Source organism: Pteropus medius, unplaced genomic scaffold (assembly GCF_902729225.1).
Source record: "Pteropus medius unplaced genomic scaffold, Ma_sr-lr_union100, whole genome shotgun sequence".
In the NCBI taxonomy this organism is placed as follows: domain Eukaryota; kingdom Metazoa; phylum Chordata; class Mammalia; order Chiroptera; family Pteropodidae; genus Pteropus; species Pteropus medius.
The window spans coordinates 2,479,774-2,500,285 of record NW_024352787.1 but is presented as its reverse complement, the minus strand read 5'-3'; the positions used below and the strand labels follow the sequence as shown (position 1 = coordinate 2,500,285).

The 20,512-nt window shown below is 35.1% G+C and overlaps 1 protein-coding gene across 3 annotated transcripts in view; it reads left to right on the top strand.

Moving 5' to 3' along the window:
* NALCN (sodium leak channel, non-selective) overlaps positions 1 to 20,512 on the top strand; it is a 277,480-nt gene that overhangs the window by 135,832 nt on the left and 121,136 nt on the right. The gene's annotated exons all lie outside the window — the stretch shown is intronic.

The window sequence follows — 20,512 nt, the reverse complement described above, 5'->3', positions numbered from 1 at the left end:
TGCCTTTTTGTGTTTTTGAGAATTAACATTTTAAAATCTGTTTTATGGTTTATATATTTTTATGTCAGGCATAATCTAAAAGGAAGCTTTTGATTTTTAAATTCATAAACACTTCAGATTTGAAGTGTCTTTATATCATCAAGTCCATGCCTCTACATTCTCATCAGAATCCACTTAGGCTAAAAGGAAGTTAAAAATCAATTAATTAATAAGCAGAACTCATGTAGAAGATATAGCTTTTAACCAGAAAAATCCTGAAATTTAACTCTGTTTGGATTAAGAAACATGAACAGTATAATAACCAAGACAATGTATATATTTTCACCATAAGCTGAAAAAGTAAGGCCTATTATATATGGAGAATAATCTTGGGGTAAGAACAGCATTTTTTTTAAATAAGCTTTGTGGACAAAGATGCCTGTACTCATATAAGATAGACTGATATAGCCTGGGTTATTTTTTTAAAAACATTGTGCTAAATTTATTACCCATCATCAGGCATTTGTTGAATGCCTATCAAGATCCAGGCAATTTTGGTGATCCTGGAACATAAACACAACTAACTCCCCAGTCCTCAAGAAATTCTTGATTGAGGGGGATAATGAGTAAGTAAACATAAAACCTTGATAAAGGCAGGTACAAGGTGCTGTGGGAACCTAGTGATAAGGTCCATAACCAGAAATGGAAAAGTCCAAGAAGCTTCTTGGAACAGGAGGTTACTGAAGACCAGTTGGATGTAGCCACATGAAGTGTAAGAGCACAGTGTTTCAGGTTATGGGAACAGCATGTGCTAAAGGTCTGAGGTGAGGCATATCCTGTTACAGAACTTAAAGGAGAAAGAATAGTTAAAGGCAAGAGGAGGATATAAGGCCAACGAGCTTTTAAGTTGGATGAAAGTGTGATCATGTTTAAATTCCAATGAGAGAGAGAAGGCAGAGGGTGAGGTTAAAGATGTATGAGATAAAAAGGGCCATAGCAAAAGGTTCCTGAGAGTGGCGTACAGGGCACTGGCACCAAGAATAGTCTTAGACGGGTGCTGAGCTGTCAGAGGTTGAGGTGGTTATGGAGGACAGTAAGCCAACCAAAAGTCACAATGAGCCTTTGTTTACTTACTACCACAGTGCAAGCAATGAGCACAACTAAGCACTGGCTCCTCTTGAGCTTTCCATTCTCCCCACTGAACAGCACTGGGTAAGGGTCAGGTACGTCAGCACAGATGTCATGTGGAGGGGGGATCTTTGCATTGCAAAGCCTCGTCATTGCCTATGGTCAGGCCACAGAAGATGCCTACTGGCCTGGAGCCAGACTCCTCAACAGGAGAGTCAGCTTTTTCTCCAGGGATGCAGGCTCAAGCAAAGATGACGATGATGTCATTAAGCCCACCTTCTCTTAGGCTGCTCCCTCGCTGCCTCCTCAATGGGCAAATATAAATTGCAGACCGCCATCTTTCACAGTAACATTGAGACTGTTATAACGGTCCATCTCTCAGGCCAGTTTAATTCGGCAGTGTTGAAGGCCCACTTTGACAAGGTCCCTATGGGTCAGCCATTGTTGTAGGCATGGGGGATACTAGAAGGAAAATGACCCTCAGTTTCCTCCTTTATTTGCACAGTCTTACCTTAATTTCATAGCTTCATCTTTTACTATTTCCTCTAATCTCGCCTCACTGCTTTTATATCCCTTACCAAAACCTCTTTGATCAGATAATTATTGGAGTTTAGAGTGTTCCAGGTGTTATCAGGGTGATATCACCCTGTAAAGTTGTCTGAATCAGCACCCCATAATCAACACATTAATATTTCTGTAGTAAAACATCACCTTCAGACAAAGAAGGATAGATAAAGACAATAAGTAAGTCTTAGGTCAAATCAGATTTTTGCTAGTAAATGAGCTATGAAAAACAACAAAAAACATACCTTTGTATATTTTCAAAAATATTTGAATATCGAAGTTGTGAATAGGGCTGTAGCCAGTATGAAACAGCATCATTGCAGATAAGACTCTGCACTTCTTATTCTACAAGTCTGATTTCACATCACTACTCTATCCCTCTTTATCTATGTGACACTGGGCAAGTGATTTTTTAAGCTTTTTTCCCACATCTAAAATATTGGTAAAAATAGTATTTTTTCTCATAGCATTGTGTGTATTGAATAATATATATAGAAACAACACAACTCTAGGCTTAGCTTTAAAATGTTATATCCTATATAATGTGTCTGAAGTTGGTATATTAGCCTTTGTATAAAAGAGAAGGCTGATCTATCCCTGACTTAGCCCCTTGGGATTTTCTCTATTTTCCAGCCATAATAGTAATCAAGTAGCATTACATTTTCAGATCTCCAGTTACTCAGTTGTGTCTCTCTGCCTGATTACTTTGACTATCTTAATGAAAGCAGCCAGCAACTGTGGGGCCTTCTAATCAGTTATTCAGCAGCTGACAGTGTTGACAGCCTAAACATGTGAGGTGACGAGGAGTAGGCTTTTTCTTGCACATGAATGTAATTAAGAGTTAAATCCCTGCAAAATAATCTTATAAAAATGTTTAAAATATTACAATTACAAAAAGTAGTCATTATCATTTCCAGTCAAATATAGCACCATCAGTCATTTGTACTTGCCTGATAAGAAATCATCAGGAAAGATGATTAAAAACACTTTCCAGCCACACTAGATTTCTGTTCAAACACTCGCCTGTAGATCTCTTACTATCTTCCCTTCTTGTGCGACACCTTCCTCATTATCCAGTGGCTGGGCATTGAGGTAGATTGGTTAATTATAGTATGCACCGAAGCACAGGAGAATAAATTTTCTGTAAGAAAAATTACCTCCCAAAGTAAGATAGGAACTTTAAAACTTTGCAATTGTTTATATTATCCATACCTGGATCTAGGTCATCCTGAAGGTTTACTACCACCAACATACACAGAGCTGTGAGATACAGGAGAGTAAATTTGAGTGACTCTGGGAGAGGACCAGCCGTGAAGAAAGGACTGCAGCACAGGCAGGACAAGCCTGACTTGACAGAGAGGACTCGGTGTTTGTACCAGGGAAATAATTTTGCTCCAGCTATTTTTCCAACCTGATCTTGACCCAGCCATTGAGGCGGCATAAACTCTCTAAGAAAATAAGACTAGTTGTAGAACTAAGCACTGATTTAATTAGATCTGATTATATCTTGGGACCCAGGAACCCACTGTGAAACCCCTCTAAGAGGACCTGACATGGACGCATGAAAGTGAATTCCCCCATCCAAATTCCAAAAGCAGAATCTTGGTAAGGCAGAGGACCAGCAGAGAAAAGAGCAGCCTGGGTACACTAAGTGACTGCCCAGTGCATTGACCTCTGACAGAGCTCTATTCACATGGAAATACCCCAGGTACTTCTTGAAATACTAGAAAGTGAAGGATATCCTAAAGGGATCTCTCACTTGCCTTCCATGGGTTCCCCAGTGCGTCTCCCTGCCTCTGTTAGGGCATTTTAATCAATTTTTCGTTTGCAGGAGAAGAGATCTTTCTAAGATGTCTCATCACACTCTCCTGTTTAAAATGCTTCAAGGTTCTCTTTTCCCTCAAGATAAAAAAACTTTTAAATATGATTTTCAGTATCTTTTCATCACTGGCCCTATTTACCTCTTCGGGCTCATATTTCAGGATTTCTTCTACCACACCTTTCAAAGACAGACGGTGTCTATCTTGCTCATTAAATTCTCTGTGGTTAGCGCAATACCTGCCACAGGGGAGCTGTGAATAGATTTTTGAAGACTGAATGATAATGCTGAACCAAAACAAACTTCTACAACCCTTCCACGCTGTTTCAGGCTCAACAAGCCAGATTCCATCTACTACTACTGTCCATTCCTCCAAGACCCCCGTTTGCCTCATCACTGTCCTTACCTTTACCAATCAGAAGCGTCTGCATAATTCTTTCAGAATGCTTCAGGTGCAAGTAGCAGAAAACCTCCCTTCAACTGACTTCAGCAATTAGGAAATTTACCTCACAAAATTGAAGAGATTAGGTGGACTTCAGGAAGTGAGAACTCTGGATCATTTGCTGAAATTCTCTCTCAGATGTTGTTATGGGTTAAATTATGTACTCAAAATGATATGTTGAAGTCCTAACTTTCAGTACTCCAAAATTTGAGATGATCAAGTTAAAATGAGGTCATTTGGGTGGGCCCTAATCTAATATGGCTGATATTCTATAAAAAGAGAACATTTGGACATCCACAGAGGGAAGGTGGTGTGAAGACATACTTGGAGAAGATGGCCATGTGATTGCAGTGGCATCTCCAAGCCAAGGTCCTCCAAGGATTGCCAGCCAACACCCAGAAGAGGCAAGGAAGGATTCCTTACTAGACCCTTAAGAGAGAGGAATGTCATGCCCACACATTGACTTCAGACTGCTAATCTTCAGAAGTGTGAGATAATAAACTCTTGGTATTTTAAGCCACCAAGTTTTTACAGTTACCTTTTCTGTGAGTTGTCTTCATGTGTTAGCAAAATGGATGCAACATTTTCAGGCTTCATGGAAAAATCTAGAGGAAGAAAGGGGTCATCTCTGCCCAGGTCTCCTTAGGAATAAAGACACCTCGCCAGCAAACTTGCTGTCATCTCTCACTGGCAGGATTGGGTAACTTGGTCATTCCTAAGTGAGTCATTGGCAAGATGGCTGGAGTCAAAATGATAGGCTTAGATTAATTATATGGAAAGGGATGAATATTTCATAGATAATCACAAAACCACTACAATGGTCAAACTCAAAACCGGGACAAGATTTCTCTCTTTCATCTCTATCTCAAACTTCTAACATGCTCAGTGCAAACAGTGTGTTTAAATAGACATGTGGCAGCAGGAGGACTGGTGTTTAATTTTTGTCACCATTAGCATCTGGGCCCCAGCTCCTTCCTAAGGGGCCTAAATAGTCCTGCAAAGCAGCCAGCATAGAGCCTGGCACATAATTGATTCTTGCTCCCCGCTTTTTTTTGGCAATTGTCTTTGTCACACACTTTTGACATTTATGCACAAGTCTTATCACCTCTACTAGACTATATGTGTCCTGAGGTTGGCGGCACTGTACTCTTCTCTCCTGACATCTCCCAAAGTGCTTAACACTGTGCCAAGGGATCTGTAAAGTCAGGAAGTAGCTTCAGGATGGAAACAGTCAGGGGGCACTCATTATACAATCCCATGAGATGGAGAAAAGGAGCTTGAAATTTTTTCGATTTGCAAAAAAAAAAAAAAGGATATTGACAGAATTTAGTAAAACAGCTTGGTCATTTCAAGCTAATAACTTTCTCTTCTAATTTGGACCAAACAGACCCACTGCTAAGTAGAAATAACAAGGAAGAGCAAACCCTGCTATGAGGCAGTCCCCTGCAGTTCCTGTTTTGTCGAGACTAATAAGTTTTTAAAAGGAGAACAATTTAGACTAACTTTTCACAGCGGAGCAGCCCGTACAGGTTATGAGATCGGTGGGAATAGGCAAGAGTCACCAGTTTTTCTGTCACAAGGACAAAAACAAATTGGATGTTTCAGTCATTGCCTAACAAATAGTGGCACTACAGTCTAGCTCAGTTTACCCCTCCCCTTATTGTATAAAGCAGCTTGACTCTGCGTTACTGAAATGCATGCAGTAAATTTCCACTGCACATCTTTAACCAGCTCGATATATTTATTCCTTTTAATTTCTCATTAAAATATAGCAATCAGACCTCATTTGTTTTGCAGTTCTACAAATGGGGATCACTCTTATTCATAAATAATACACTACCCTCCATAACATGAAGTACTTGAGTTTTAATATTATTTATTTGATGTTTTCTTAGTTTACATTTTCTAAATGCTAATTACTTGCTCTATTGAATTTTCGCTTATAAAATCATGTCCAAAGCAGTTATACAGTATAAGCAGTAAACGCTATAAAATACTTAATTACGAATTAATTTCCCCTTTCCTCTCACCACCAAAATGGCTAATCGTGCTTTTATTTGTGCTTCAAGAATTACTGAAAATTTTGAAGGAAAAACTTGCTCCTTAATTTTTTTCATTATTCGCCAGATGTAGTTAGAGTTTGACTATATTTTAAATAAATTCTAGGCCTATTTTATCTTCAGAAGTACAATTAGTTCAATTAATATTGCTGAAATACTTATCGATTTTTTTTTTGTTTTGCCTTTTATATATTTTAAATTTTTTTCATGAGATACTTCAGGCATGGAAAGAGATATCAAGAATAATAAAGTGTGTTCTTCTGTGGCCCTACGCAGCTTAACAAGCACGTTAGCACTGAATCTGAAGTCCTGGAGTGTCTTTCGCTGGTCACTCTCCTCCCTTTCCCATAGAGAAGAATGTCTCTGAATTTGATGTTTATGTTCTTAATGCATTCCTTTATTCTTTTAGTAAATATATAGGCATTGGCTGAAGATCACATATCTTTTTGCATAATTTAAACATGCCTTATATGGTCTCATACTGCACTGTTTCTTCTGCTAAAAATTTTTTTTTTTTTTGCTCAACACTATGTTAGTGAGATTTGCCAGCATGAGTACATGCAGCTGTATTTCATTTATTTTCCTTGTGACATTATATACAACTACATATTGTATTATGTATGATACACTTATTCATATAATCACTTCACGACTTACTTACTTTCCTATTCTTCTGTGTGGTATGCAAATTCTAAGATGGGCCTCAAAGATATCTGACCCACTGTATAATCCCTTCCCCTTAGATTTGGGCAGAACTTGTAAATGTGATGGGATTTTATTCCTGTGAATAGGTTGCTAATCGCTTAATTTGGAGTCAATCAAAAGAGGAGATGTTTCTTAGGTGGGCCTGACCTAATCAGAGGGACTAAGCCTTTCTTAAAGAGAGAGATTCAAAGAAAAAGTGAGTCTCTTGTTGGCTTTGCAGAAGTAAGCTATTATTTTGAAGGGCCACATGGCTAGGACTTGAGGTTGACCTTTAGGGTCTGTGAGCAGCCCCCAGTCAACTACCATCAAGAAAGCAGGACGCTCAGTCCTACAGTCTAGTACCCACAGGAGCTGATTCTGATAACAACCTGAATGAGCGTAGGAGAAAACCCCAGCTCCAGATGACACCACAGCCTGGCCTACACTTTGATTTCAGCCGCAGAGACACTAAGTAGAGAACTTAGCTACACAATGCCCACACCTCTGACCTGTAGAAACTATGAAGTAATAAATTAGTGCTATTTAAAGCTGCTAAATTAATAATAATTTGTAATACAAAAATAAGAAACTAATGCATGCAGGTTTGGAATGTTTGTTTTCAATATTTGTGACCCCAAATAGTCCTGCTCTGAGCATTACACTTTAATTTGTGCACATGTGAAAATTTCTTTAGGGTATGTAGCTGGGAATAGCATTGATGAATTTTACAATAAAGAAAGAAGTCATTTTATTCCATTGTAGACACATGAGAACTCAAATAAGCCAAAAGGTGAAACATGATATCAAAGATATCTTGGAGAGTATTCTCGGAACCTATGTGTGCTAGGCACTGTGCTTCCAAAGACCATCTCATTTTAATAGTAAGAGATTGCTTTCAGGGAAGAAGCTCTGCAAAGCATTATGATGAGTTGTCATTAGGGGTACCTATGATTTCAACAGGTAAGGATGTGAGTGATGGCATTAATGAGACTTTCGTATAAGGAACACAGAATGCGTAAATCACAGACATGGAGAATCATGGGGCTTGGAGGGATGTAAGAGAAAAACTGCAGTGTCGGTCTGGAGCCAAATGATAGAGTATCGTCAGAGGTTGGGATTGTGACACAGGCAGGGGAGCCATTGAAGATTTTTACCTTTCTTTCTTATTTTTTTTTTCCTGGACAATATCAGAAGAGCTATTTTGAAGAAGGTTACACTACAAGAAATGTTATTTCTCTGAGGAGGTATTTTCATTGAATAAAATTTATTTTTATTGACTAAAGACAAAAATTTATGATCATTTGGGGAATTTGGGGCATCTTCGAGGCAGGAGGGGAGGTAATTTCTTATTTTTTCTATCTGGCCATTATTGTGTCAAATCTTCCACAGTCTGAAGCTTTAGGCCAAATTGTCATCCATGCCTGGACATGACTCTGCAATAAAAACTAGCAATTTGCTTTAAATTTTCAAGTAATTCAGTGATATAGCTTGATATAACCATCTCTTCCCCCCGCCAAAAAAAAGCTGTAAAATTTATTTTGTTTTGTTCTGCTGTAATATCAGAGGATATTATTTTTTGCTCCTGTTTGAATTTATTTTTGTGATTTATTTTTGTGATTCATCAGTGGCATGGTGATAGAATAATATCTTGTGCATTTCCTGTTAATGGATGATTTTTATGCAACATAAATCACACAGAGATGGCCATCTTTTCCTGTTGTGCGTTGATATCACTGGTGTACTGAACTGCAATTAACAGAATTACTACATTCCTTGAATAAAGCATTTTTATATTCCAATTCCAGATGTACACTATTTGGGGGAGAACCTTTTTTGCACCTCATCATATTTTGATAGTTTTCTACCAATCATCTTATTTATAGTTTTCCAACTATTAATTGCTATATTTCACTAATATTATTTTAGTAATCAATCCACTCCATTGCACTAACTTCAAAAATAAATTAGAGCCATTAATGGGGAATATTTGTCTTACTTAAAATAAGCTTCTGGAAGCATATTTTCACTGATGAAAAGATGACAATATTATTAAATATTTTCTTGAGTCTTGCCTACAAAAAATATAATCTATAGTCAGACATTTCAATTGTTCTCTAATGGCTCCATACAGTTTCCCATCAATAAAAACAGAATAAGAGTACCTCTTTTAGAGGATTATTAGGAGAGGAATAATGTGAACTAGTTAACACTAGTTAATACTCTGCCTTCATTGTAACAGGCAAGTATCAAGTAGTAGCAACTGATGTTCTTAAATGGCATGGAAATACAACTTCTTAAGTTGCACCCTGAATTCCTAGCAATAATCAGAGAGCCCAATGAACAAGGGTCTCTCAGTAAATCATTGGGACATTAACTCAACAGTAAGGACTCCATTTTCTGTATTGCATTAAAGTTTAGAAATAGACCCCAATTCCAGTTTAGAATATTCTTTTTAGTCAGTCCTCTGAAACTTTCCACAAAATGCAAAAAGTAAAGCATTATATTACAAAGAAAAAAAAAACTGCCAAATGACTGCCAGAATCTTAAATAGCTTATCACTAAATATATCACATATGGGACTGAACTGTACCTTTTAATGAGTGATGTATAGATTCATTATTTCCCCACAGCCCACCACTAGGTATAACACTCAAGAGGCTCAGTGATCAATAAGACTGAACTGCCTACCTCTGCAGAGGGTTCTCTCCATCTTCTTGAACATCTTTTCTATATATCAGTTTTAAAAACTAATTTCCAGGAAACATAATGGGATAAAGTATATGTATGCACATGAGTAAGCATGCATGTATCTGAGCACATACATGTGCAGACCAAGTGGTAAGGGGGGCATGGAAGCTGTACTAGGCAAATAGAAGTAAATAGGTGCATGCTATAATATTGAAGTGTGCAGTACAAAGGCAGAAACATAGTACAAGTGGGGACTATAGAAGAGAACTCTTTAGATATATAGAGAACCCTATAGATACGGAAAGAACCCTAGTAGTTAATTCAGGATTAGGTCTGGAGTATTGCTTCTGTTATGTTTGTTATTATTTTAGTTTTTCATAAGCCATTAATTCAATTCAGAGTCCCCCCAAAAAAGACAGTGAGCAAAGAACAAAAATCCCACCTTAATCAAACAGAAATGTACTAGATACCTTTCTGCAAGAAAACTAGAAATTTGACCATAAAGTGTGCATATTAATATGAATGACCAATAAGAGAATTCTACTAACAATGCAGACAAATATCACATTTCCTGTCCCTTTGTTTTTCTTTAATTTAATTTAATTTAAATTTTTAAATTAATTTACTTATTTTTATTATGGTGACATTGGTAACAAAATCCAGTAAGTTTCAGGTACACAATCCAACAGTTAGGCATGTATATATTGCAGTATGTGTTCATCACCCATAGTTAGATTTCTTTTCATCACCTCATATTTGACCCCTTTTACCCCATCTACCTCCCCTCCACCTTCTGGTAACCACTAGTCTATTGTCCATGTCCATGAGTCTCTGTTTGTTTGTCCTGTTTGTTTGTCGCATTTCCTGTCTCTTTGGATAAGCCATGTGGTTTCAGATTGAGCAAAAAGAGGAGGTAATACCAAGAGGGGGTTATGAAAAAGTACAGCAAAATAAAGAGGACACTATCTTAGAGTGTGAGGAATAATGTATTTCAGTGTTATTCAACTCAATAAAAATTATTAAAATTATCTTAAAATTCTTGCCAATTCAACAGTACATGAAAATAAATGTTTATTACATGTTGCCTGATTCTAAAAAGAATATAATGTGTCCAAAAAGGATTATAGCCAGGTCAAATAAATTTAATATGAAGACACAACCTCATTTATAATGTAAGTCAATAAGATTAGAAGAATTAATCTAAAGGGAAAACAGAATCGAAATTATGATGGAAGCAAAAACGAGACCCAAAACACAAAAGCTCACCATGAGGATATCCATGTTTCCTGGAGTTCAAACACAAGTGTGACTCTAATTTTTCTAGCAAATACACACATAGATAAATGATAGATAGATAGATAGCTTAGATAGATGATAGATGATGATATATAGATGATAGATAGCTGACACATAGATAGAAGATAGATAGACAGATAGGTAGGTAGACAGATGGATGGATGGATGGATGGATGGATGGATGGATGGATGGATAGATAGATAGATAGATAGATAGATAGATAGATAGATAGATGCTAGATAGATAAGCAACGATTATTAGGTAAAAACAAACTAGTTCCTAGAGAAGCATTAGTCTTGATTAAATCTAGAAACAAATTTCTCTAGAGGTTATTATTATTAATAATAATACAGTAATAATTACTGTATATGAGTACTTTGTACATGTGAGTACTTTTTACATCTATATATATAGATATATCAATATATCTATCTATCTATATATATAGATATAGATATATATATAGAGAGAGAGAGAGAGAGAGGTGCACATATCCATATGTAGCTAATGCAATCCCCAAAACAACCCTTGGAAGTATTTTCTGCACATTATAGATGCTATAAAGAAAGAAGCATGAGGAGCATCATCAAAAAATGGTGAGAAACAACAAAAAATATGTAAGGGTACAGTAATTAAAAGAGTATGATTTAGGGTTAACACAGATGAATGGCCAAATTCATATATTCACTTACAAAATGTATGAAAAGAAAGTATCACAATAAATGATCAAAAGACTAATTATTATTAAACAAGTAATGTTGGGGATATCAAAGCCTCATCATACTATGTTCCAAAATACTTTCCTAATGAATTCGAGCAAAAATATTTGAAGTGTGAAAAATGTAGAAAGCAAAAAGAAAATACCATCTTTCATTCTGGATGGTCAAGGACTTTTTAGGCCTAAAAGAAGAATACATTTTAATTTTAAAGAAGTGAAAATTACCCCCATAAATAATTTTTAAAAGCAAAAGTAAATATGAAGACACAACCTCATTTATAATGTAGGTCAATAAGAATATGTCAAATGGACAAACTATGTTATTTTTGTTTTGAATCAGTCATGATGTGCATTGCTGGCAGGAAACCCTTCCGCACATTGCACATGGCAGTGAAACATTTCTGGGAAAGCTTTTTATTGTATCTCAAGATGCTAAAAAGCATTTTTACTCTTTGATCTAGTCATTGGCATTTTTAGAAATCTACCCCAAGAAAATATCTAGAGCTGCACACAAAGATTGATCTTCAAAAAATGCTCTTTTGCAGCATTATTTACCATTGTGAAAATTTCGAAACAACTTTAATGTCCAAACAGAATGTCTAAATAAATTTTTTAAATGGTGACATATTACACAGTTATCAAAACTATATTTTTACAGAATAATTAATGAGTTAAGTCCTAAGTGACATAAGTGGTAATGATAAAAAAGATTAAGCAAAAAAAGCATAATGCAACACCATTTTTGCAGCTGAATTCAATTTTGTCTCAAGTACATATATATGCCTAGAAAAAAAAACTGGTAGAATTTTCAAATTCTAAAACAAATTTTTAAAAAATATATACAATTTGTTGTTTGAATTATAAATAATTCATTTTATTCTTTATACCTTTTGATATTTTCAAATTTCATACAATGAATGGCTTCTTAGTTTAAAAAAGGGAGATAGGTAGGTAGGTAGGTAGATAGATGATAGATGATACATGATAGATATGAAACCCTAATTTACAATTACACATCAGTAAGAACAAACTATTATCTTGTTTTTTTCAATGACAAGGACATGAGCAGGTAAAATTTTAAAAGAAGAAAAGATGATAGATAGAATATATTAATAGATAATATTATGTATCCATAAGCCTATATAAGTATATATACTCAATACAGATACGCAAGTTGTGTAAGACTAATATTAGTTTATGACTTATAAATTCAACTTTATTAACATCAGGTCATTACAAATAAATATTCATTTGTAAACTACTATCAAATTTATTTATTTTCTAAGTATTTGAGTGCTAAATAAGCAGTATCAAAATATAAGTTTTGAAATTTATGTTTGTAATAGAAAAGAATAGACCATATAATTTTCAGTAAAGCTCTGTGAACATAGTGAAGAGAAATAAGATATCAAAAGCAATTAAAAGAGAGCAAACAGTAAACAAATAGCTTTTTTAATATGCAAAACTATAAGCATTTCTTGAACAAGCTGCTTTCTATTTGAAATAAATAGAAAAATGTGTTCTTGAGCACAGTTTTACAAATGGATAGTAAGAAAACACTGAAATTTTCTACGTAAACTCTGTTGTTTTTTAGTTACAGAAGATTTCTGAATAAATCTTCAGTATATTTAACAATGGAACATACATCTGTGTTTTTAGGAACACTATTTTGTATGTGTTACTAAACCGTTATTGCACCAAAAGTAAAATAACAACTTTTATCTGCAGTTTTATAACACGTATTTGCCAATGAAATACATCATTTACATTATGAAAATTTAATATGACTGACATTAACAAAATAGCTAATTAAGAAATAAGGCATAAATACTTCAAGAAACTTGACAGTCTGTTCTATGAAGAAAATTAATTCAGAAGTCTCCTATTTGCATAAATCTCCAGGTCTCATTTTCACAGCTGTTTGTTCTGTCAGCTAGATGGTTGCATTTCAATATTATTTTAACATAATCGGTGGGAAATATACTTTCAACTAAAAATATCATGCTCTTCAAGAAAGATTGGTAGGGGAAAATATAAGTTCATTCAATTCATTGATATTTTTTCCTTAAAATTAGTGTTTCTAATATAGGAACTTTAACATTTCAATCTTTAATTATTAAAATATTTTTAATATTAAAATATATTCTACAATTTTAGATTCTCATGAAAAGGAAAAGGTTATGTCCTTTTCATATGGAAAATGTTAATAAGTGGAGCTTATTTTAGCAAAGAATAAAACATGCTGGCAATATCTATTTTTCATTAATCAGTTGAGCATAATATGGAGTTTCAGATGTGTACTCAGTACTGTGCTGACAAAGGAGGTTAAAAAATTTTAAATAGTACTTAGACTAGGCATGTATAATGTTTGTTTTAGTAATTTAGGTAATGAAAGGATATCAGTAGTTATTAGATCTCATGATGTCTTATACCTGTAATGTACAAAAGGACAGCAGGAATTTGAAGTCAGCAGATTCTAGCCTAGAGACCCTGCAGCACCATTTGCTACTTGCAGGCCTAGGTTAATCATTTAGGGCCTCTGCACTTCAGTTCCCCATCTATAATAAGGGCTACAATACATGCAGTAACTAATTCCAAGGGTTATTGCTAATAATATTCTAAATAATGGACAATTAACTGCCTTGGAGCTAAAGCACCAAATAAACGCTAGTCATGGCTCAGTGTGCCTTATCATTTAATCTTACTCTGAAAGATATTTTAGGATACTGTACTAATCTATGATTTTGTCTACATTGTCATTTATGGTGTTATATGTAAAAGTCAATGAAGAATGGCTAACATTTAAAAGAAAAGACAATCAGATACTCCTACACACATCTTCAAAACTAGAAAAAGATTCACTGGTTTTTGTAAATGAGCTTCTGCCATCTTTCCTTTTACTCTTGAAATTATGTTTAAGTGTAGACTCTACTTAAAGTAATTTGTGGCTGGAATAGGCATAATGTTTTGATGTCTGCTTTGCTTCTAATTACATTTAAGCTCATTTTGACATTTAAGGACAATTACATTAATCAAGATTCAGTAAGACTTTTCACAGTGGTCTGAAATTTGACCAATAAACAGGCTTTTCCCCCTTCTTTTTTTTTTTTATTTCTTTAAATGGAATGCTTGGCAACAAGCATATTTTAGAAATTACGAAAGCAAATAATATGGGTTCATTTCAGAAAAAAAGCAAAGAACTGTTTGGCTTTTCTTGCCAACATAAAAGGCAGTCACAGAATTAATTGAAACTGCCAGTTTCAGCTTTATTTCTTTCTAAACCACAAGGAATAAGGCACAGAATAATCATTTTACAGAGATTAACATTTTAAATATTTCACTTATTAACTACAAAGGTAACTGATTTCAATAGATCTCAAATTCTAAGAGTTCATATAGAGAGAGAAACATTTATGGCACCAAAAACTCTTAAGTCACTAATAGCTAACCTCTCCAGGTCAGGGCCCTACAACAAACTCAGTCAGTGTTCCATTGTGTTTTAAGATCCCAGTATGCATAATGACTAAGACAAAGCTCAGTACCTAATTTGCTTAGCTCCTTGTTTTCAGTCCACTTGCTTTCGTTATAATTTTTGCTGTTTATTAAATGAATACACTGATGAGTTGACAGTACCAAAACACTATAAAAGCAATATAGCATATCTATTAGTAATAAAACATTCACTATAGCCTTTTTCTATAATGTTATAGGTAAATTTAGTCTGGGAAAATGGACTGAAAAGTAAATCATATAAAAACAGTTTCCAGTTCGCTGCCAGTGCCAATCAATAATAGATCATAGAATAGCAGACACTTATAGCTAGAAGATATCTTAGGAATCATTTAGTTCAAAGATAAAATAAAATGATGCCATTAAAAACACCATCACACTTTCAAAATCATGTATCTAAAGAAACTATCTTCTTAAAAATATAAATGATTTATTCTATTTAATTTTTTGCTTTATAAAAATGGAATCACTGTATTTGACATAAAAAGTATTATCATAAAAAATACATAGGAATTCTAAAATTTTAACTAGTGTAATAAACATTGTTTTCTCTTGGGACAATTACTTTAAGACAGATTTTTGAAATTATTATGAAAAATATTATGTATAGTGCTTTAATGTTTACAGAGTACTCACACATATTTTATTTATTTTAATTCTCAAAATAGTCTTCAGAGCGTGATGATATGATCACACATTTGAGAAAGATTGGTGTCATCTTCATCAAAGTTAAGTGTTTTATCCAGAGCCACTAAGCCAGTCAGCAATTTCATTCTAAACCCAACCTTGTGACGGCAGAACTGAAGGCTTGGTTCTTTAACTCTCCATCCTACAACTCAAAGAGAGTCATTCAACCTCAATCTCAAACAACCTCAATCTCCTACAGCTGTTTCTTTTAGGAAAGTCATCTCTTGAGAGTGAGGGTATAGATGAGGAGGCCAAAGTTAGAAGCTTTGAAAAGCATGTGGCTGTTATTGCATTCACCGAAGACAACAAAGAGGCTTGCCAGATGGCCTCCCTTTGGAGGCCATAGTGAAATGGAGCCCATTTCTCTGTAATGTAACTTTCTCCACAATGCAGCTGGATGGGTAGGTGCAGCCATGGAGAATTAGATTCACCTGGGAGTTGGCATTTTTCCTGAGAGTCTGGCAAATTGGACAGAGAAATGGAGTTTGAAGAACTGAGAAAAATGTAACTGAATTGATGGACCATGGGATTCCATCTCAACCAGGGAAGGAGAGATTTAAATTCAAGAAATGGCTGCTGCTGATGGCTTTAATATGGCAGTCCTGAATTTTTACTCCAGATTTCAAACCTATAGTATTTGCGTTTATGGACAACTTAGTTTGGCCATAGTAAGGGGTGGCACTTAGAGCTTTTATTTGTTGTAGGTTTTTAAATACATTTAATGTCATTTTCATTGGTTTTCCCCAGCCCTTAATTCTCCATAAGACCTTGATCTTGTCAGTCATGATTTTGCCAGTCGATGTGCTTTTTAGAAATGTAACTCCAACATTAGGTTGGTTCAACATTTACTGTATATTGAAATTATTTTAAATATTAGAAAGCTTTGAAAAGTTGAGTAAGTTTTAAATAAAAAGAACTATACAACAAAATAGTAAAAGATTATGAGGCCAGTGGGTTTTTCAGAAGATAAAACTCCTCTATATATTATCGCTATTTGAGAAAAAAGAAGCACGGAGAGTGAGTCAGTGAATAATGAAGGCACTTAAAGCCAAAGGAGGTGTCACTTTTGAATTCAGTGAATACCATCTAGGCAAGTCTTCTATTTTAAGACGAACTAGTAGTAGGACACAGCAGGGACACTCTCAGTAAAAAAGTTGAGCTGCTGTATAAGTTGTCAAGTAGATTTCATTTTGAAAGCAAACCTTTCGTAGAGGAAGAATTCTAAAATTAGCTAAAGATAAATAAAATAGATGCGAATGATATTATAAAATGAAAGTTGTACGTCGATGACGTCAATTCAATTGTATTCTTTGCTACATTTTATAACTTTTTAATGAGTATTTTTTAAGTAAGAGAAATACGTCTTACATGTATATTAATACAAACAATAAAAAGCATATTAAGTAAAAAGTAATTTACAAAAACACGTTCACTCAAAAACCTGTACGTGAATGTTCATAGCAGCATTATTCATAATAGCTAAAAAGCAAAAACAACCCAAATTCCTATTTATTAATGAATACCTGAATTGTGGGCTATCCAGAAAATAAAATATTATTTGGCAATAAAAGGGAATGAAATGCTGATCAGTGCCACAACACAAATGAACCCCGATCATGTATTTTAAGATTCCACTTATGGAAAATGCCTAGAATAGGCAAATCCATAGAGACAGAAAGTATATTATTGGTTACCAAATGCTAGAGGACAGAGGAATCAAGAGTGACTGCTAATGGGCACAAAGTTGTTTTACAGGGATGATGAAAATGTTCTTAAGTTAGTTGTAATAGTTGCACAACTCTGTGAATAAACTAAAAACCATTTGATCATATATTTTAAAAGGTGAATTTTATGGTATGTAAAGCTATTACTTTAGAAAAGTTAAAAAAAAAAAAGAGTATCTACCCACTTCTCTAGCTCCTCAAGCCTTCCTATTACAGTCTCCAGAGTTCCAAGTTTATTATATAGGCTTTCAAGCATTTTTATACATGCAAAAACTACATCTAGATATGCAATTACAAATAGGATCATACTATATATTAACCAAAACCTAAGGTATTTACCCATCATACCTTAAAAAAAAATCTATTTTTAACCTAAATTGATATCCACACATACTAAAAAACCAAAACATGCATTTGGTTATTAAGTTAACAAAAGGAATCCATGATATACTTTTTAAAGGTTTAGGAACTACTTTGCAAGCTCTGAATAAACATTTTCAACCTGTTAATTTCAGCATGAGAAAATACCTTGATTTGCCTTTACCTAACTCTAAGAAGGTCTATAAGAAAGAGATTTCGGGTCAAAAATGTGTCCTCGAGGCCTTGAGAGAGAAAAGGATGTGCCGTCATTGATGAACCTGCCTCTGCCTTCCTTTCTATCAGGGTCCCCGGCAGCCTGATAGAAGCATGGTGTACAGGATGTTGTTCACTCCACCTGTGATGTTCAAGGGCTGTTAGTTGGAACAAAAGAGAAGCTATGAAAATAGTTGTTTGTTCCTCTTTCTTCTCTCTTTGGTGATCTTATTTTAATTCAAGTCTCTCCATCTTGGATTATGACCAAGAATTATAGCCTGTAAAGACACTTAGGGAGAAACTATTAGCTGTTTTAGAAGTAATATTGAGGAGTATTGAGGATAAATATGGAACTGAGACCAAGAACCTGCATTGGATTTGGGAGGATTTTCTGACAGATAGGATGATGGATATGAAGGCATGAGAAGTTCCAAAGATGTTGGTGTGGCCATTGGCCTCAGTAACTTGAAAAATGGATTTATCATTTTCTAAGGTGGGAAGAAGTACAGGAAGAACAGATTTGGGGAGTGAGGTGTGAAAGGTTTAAATGTGACATGCAATACTTTAGATTCCTGTTAGACATCCAAGTGGAGATGTAGAGTTGATTCTGGACATTTGTATGGGGCTAGACATACAAATGTGGGTATCATCGGTATATAGATGGTACTTAAAGACAGTAGAGTGGATGAGATCGATTAGTTAATAAGTGTTGAGAGACAAGAAAGATCAGGAAATTGAAGAGAAACTAGCAAAGGCTGAGAAGGGTTGGCGATGAACTCTGTGGCTCTGTACTGCAGTGCTCAGGCCCTTTCAGTTACCCAAAGACCCTTGTTTTCTGCTTTTAGATATGTTTTCTCCTGTAACAGCTCATGTTCTCACATTCTTGTCTTGAGAGCTTTTACTCTCTACTCTGGTTCTTACCCTTTGTTTTGCTCCCACATACCCAAGGGATATGGTACTCACCAAGCTTATGATTTTCAAAGCCTTCCTTCTCCATTCAGTAAACATCACTTATGATATCTTTATTCAATGCATTTTCTTTCCCATGAAACTTTTGTACATTCAGTGATTTTGCTTCCTTAGAATATCAATGCGCTTATAACTCCGACTTTGTACTTAGTCCTCCATTGCTTCTACTCAACTACATAGCCAATCTCCATTATTCACCTCCAGATCCTATTGTTAACAATGCGATTTTTTTGTTGCAGCTTCCATTTTAAATTCGTTAGAGATGTTTTTGATTATTTAGTGCTTCCCTGGTGGGATAGAGTTGCTTATTCCAGATCACTTCATATGCAACTGACCCATTCTCAGGTTAACTACTCATCCTTGATTCAGTTAACAGCAGCCAAGCACCTGTGGTTTGGACAGGGTGTGACCTGTATATTGATATTTAATATGTGATCATGTCATTAGAAACAAAAAAGGAAAAGCACTTGTAAACAAATTTGTTTACTCCTATTTATAGCTATAGGTTTGGACTTGAGAGGTAAAGTAGCAAAATACAGTGAAATTACAGAGAAAAATGTAGAAAATAGTGTAATCTGTCCCTAAAACCTAAAGAAATTAGTAAAACAATTCATTTGCAGCCTGTGAAAATTTCACTAGCAATAACCACACAAGGAAGGCCCACAATTTCATATCACTATCTTTCAACAGTAGCTACCAGGAAAGAGAGGGAGAGAGGCCCAGTGAACAATCCAGATCATGCCTTAAGTCTGTCTTCCTGAAAAAGAAATTGAGAAAAAATTAGATTAGAAAGACTAATCATGAAGCATGTAGTCATATCCCTGAATCTGAGGAAACTCAGGCTGCGAGGATTATGCAGAGTCCTAGAAAAAGACAATGGGAACTCCTCGGTATGGAAGTCACTTGTTCCAGCCCATTTTACTAGATAAGGCAAGATAAGTTACTACATCTCACCATCTTTATTTTACAGCTGGAAAGAAAGCTTGAGAGTGAAAGCAAGGTAATCATAATTTCTGAAAATTAATTATTTCCTGTAATAAACAAAAATTTAGCATAATGAAAGTATGAAGAGCAAAGAAAAGCCATGAGGGGACAGGAGGCCTCAGGGAAGATGGAAAAGGAGAGCCCCAGTCATCCTCTTCCTAAACACTGAGGACCAAAACCAGCAGAATCAATCTGTCTTTGCCCTCAATGGAATGAGAATGATGTCTGAAGAGAAGCCAGTGAACTGGAGGAGGGGACACCTGGGACTGATTGGCTCTGGCAGCAGCCAAAATTTCCGGAAACTACATGAACTGAAGAAATGTCTGAAACCTGATATTTCAAGTATAACTTCCCATAGCCTCAGCTAATCCTCCTCTCTTCAAACTGAAATAAAAAAAAATAGAGACCCCAAGCAGAAGAAAAGAAAGCCTAGTTGACATATTAACACAGGACTCTAATTACTGGAAATGAGATCTTGAGTCATTTTCTGACATTACTGTGGAGAAAATAAAAGATGTAAATAAGAAAGTCAAAAATAAAGATTTTGATAAGTGTGGAGTAGGCCTAGAAAGTAATTAGTCCACATTAAAATAGGTAGTATGAAGAGTCCAAGAAAAATATCTATGAGAGTAAGACTCAGATGGTTTCTGGATAACTGAAGGCTCCAAGAACATCTGTAGGAGAGT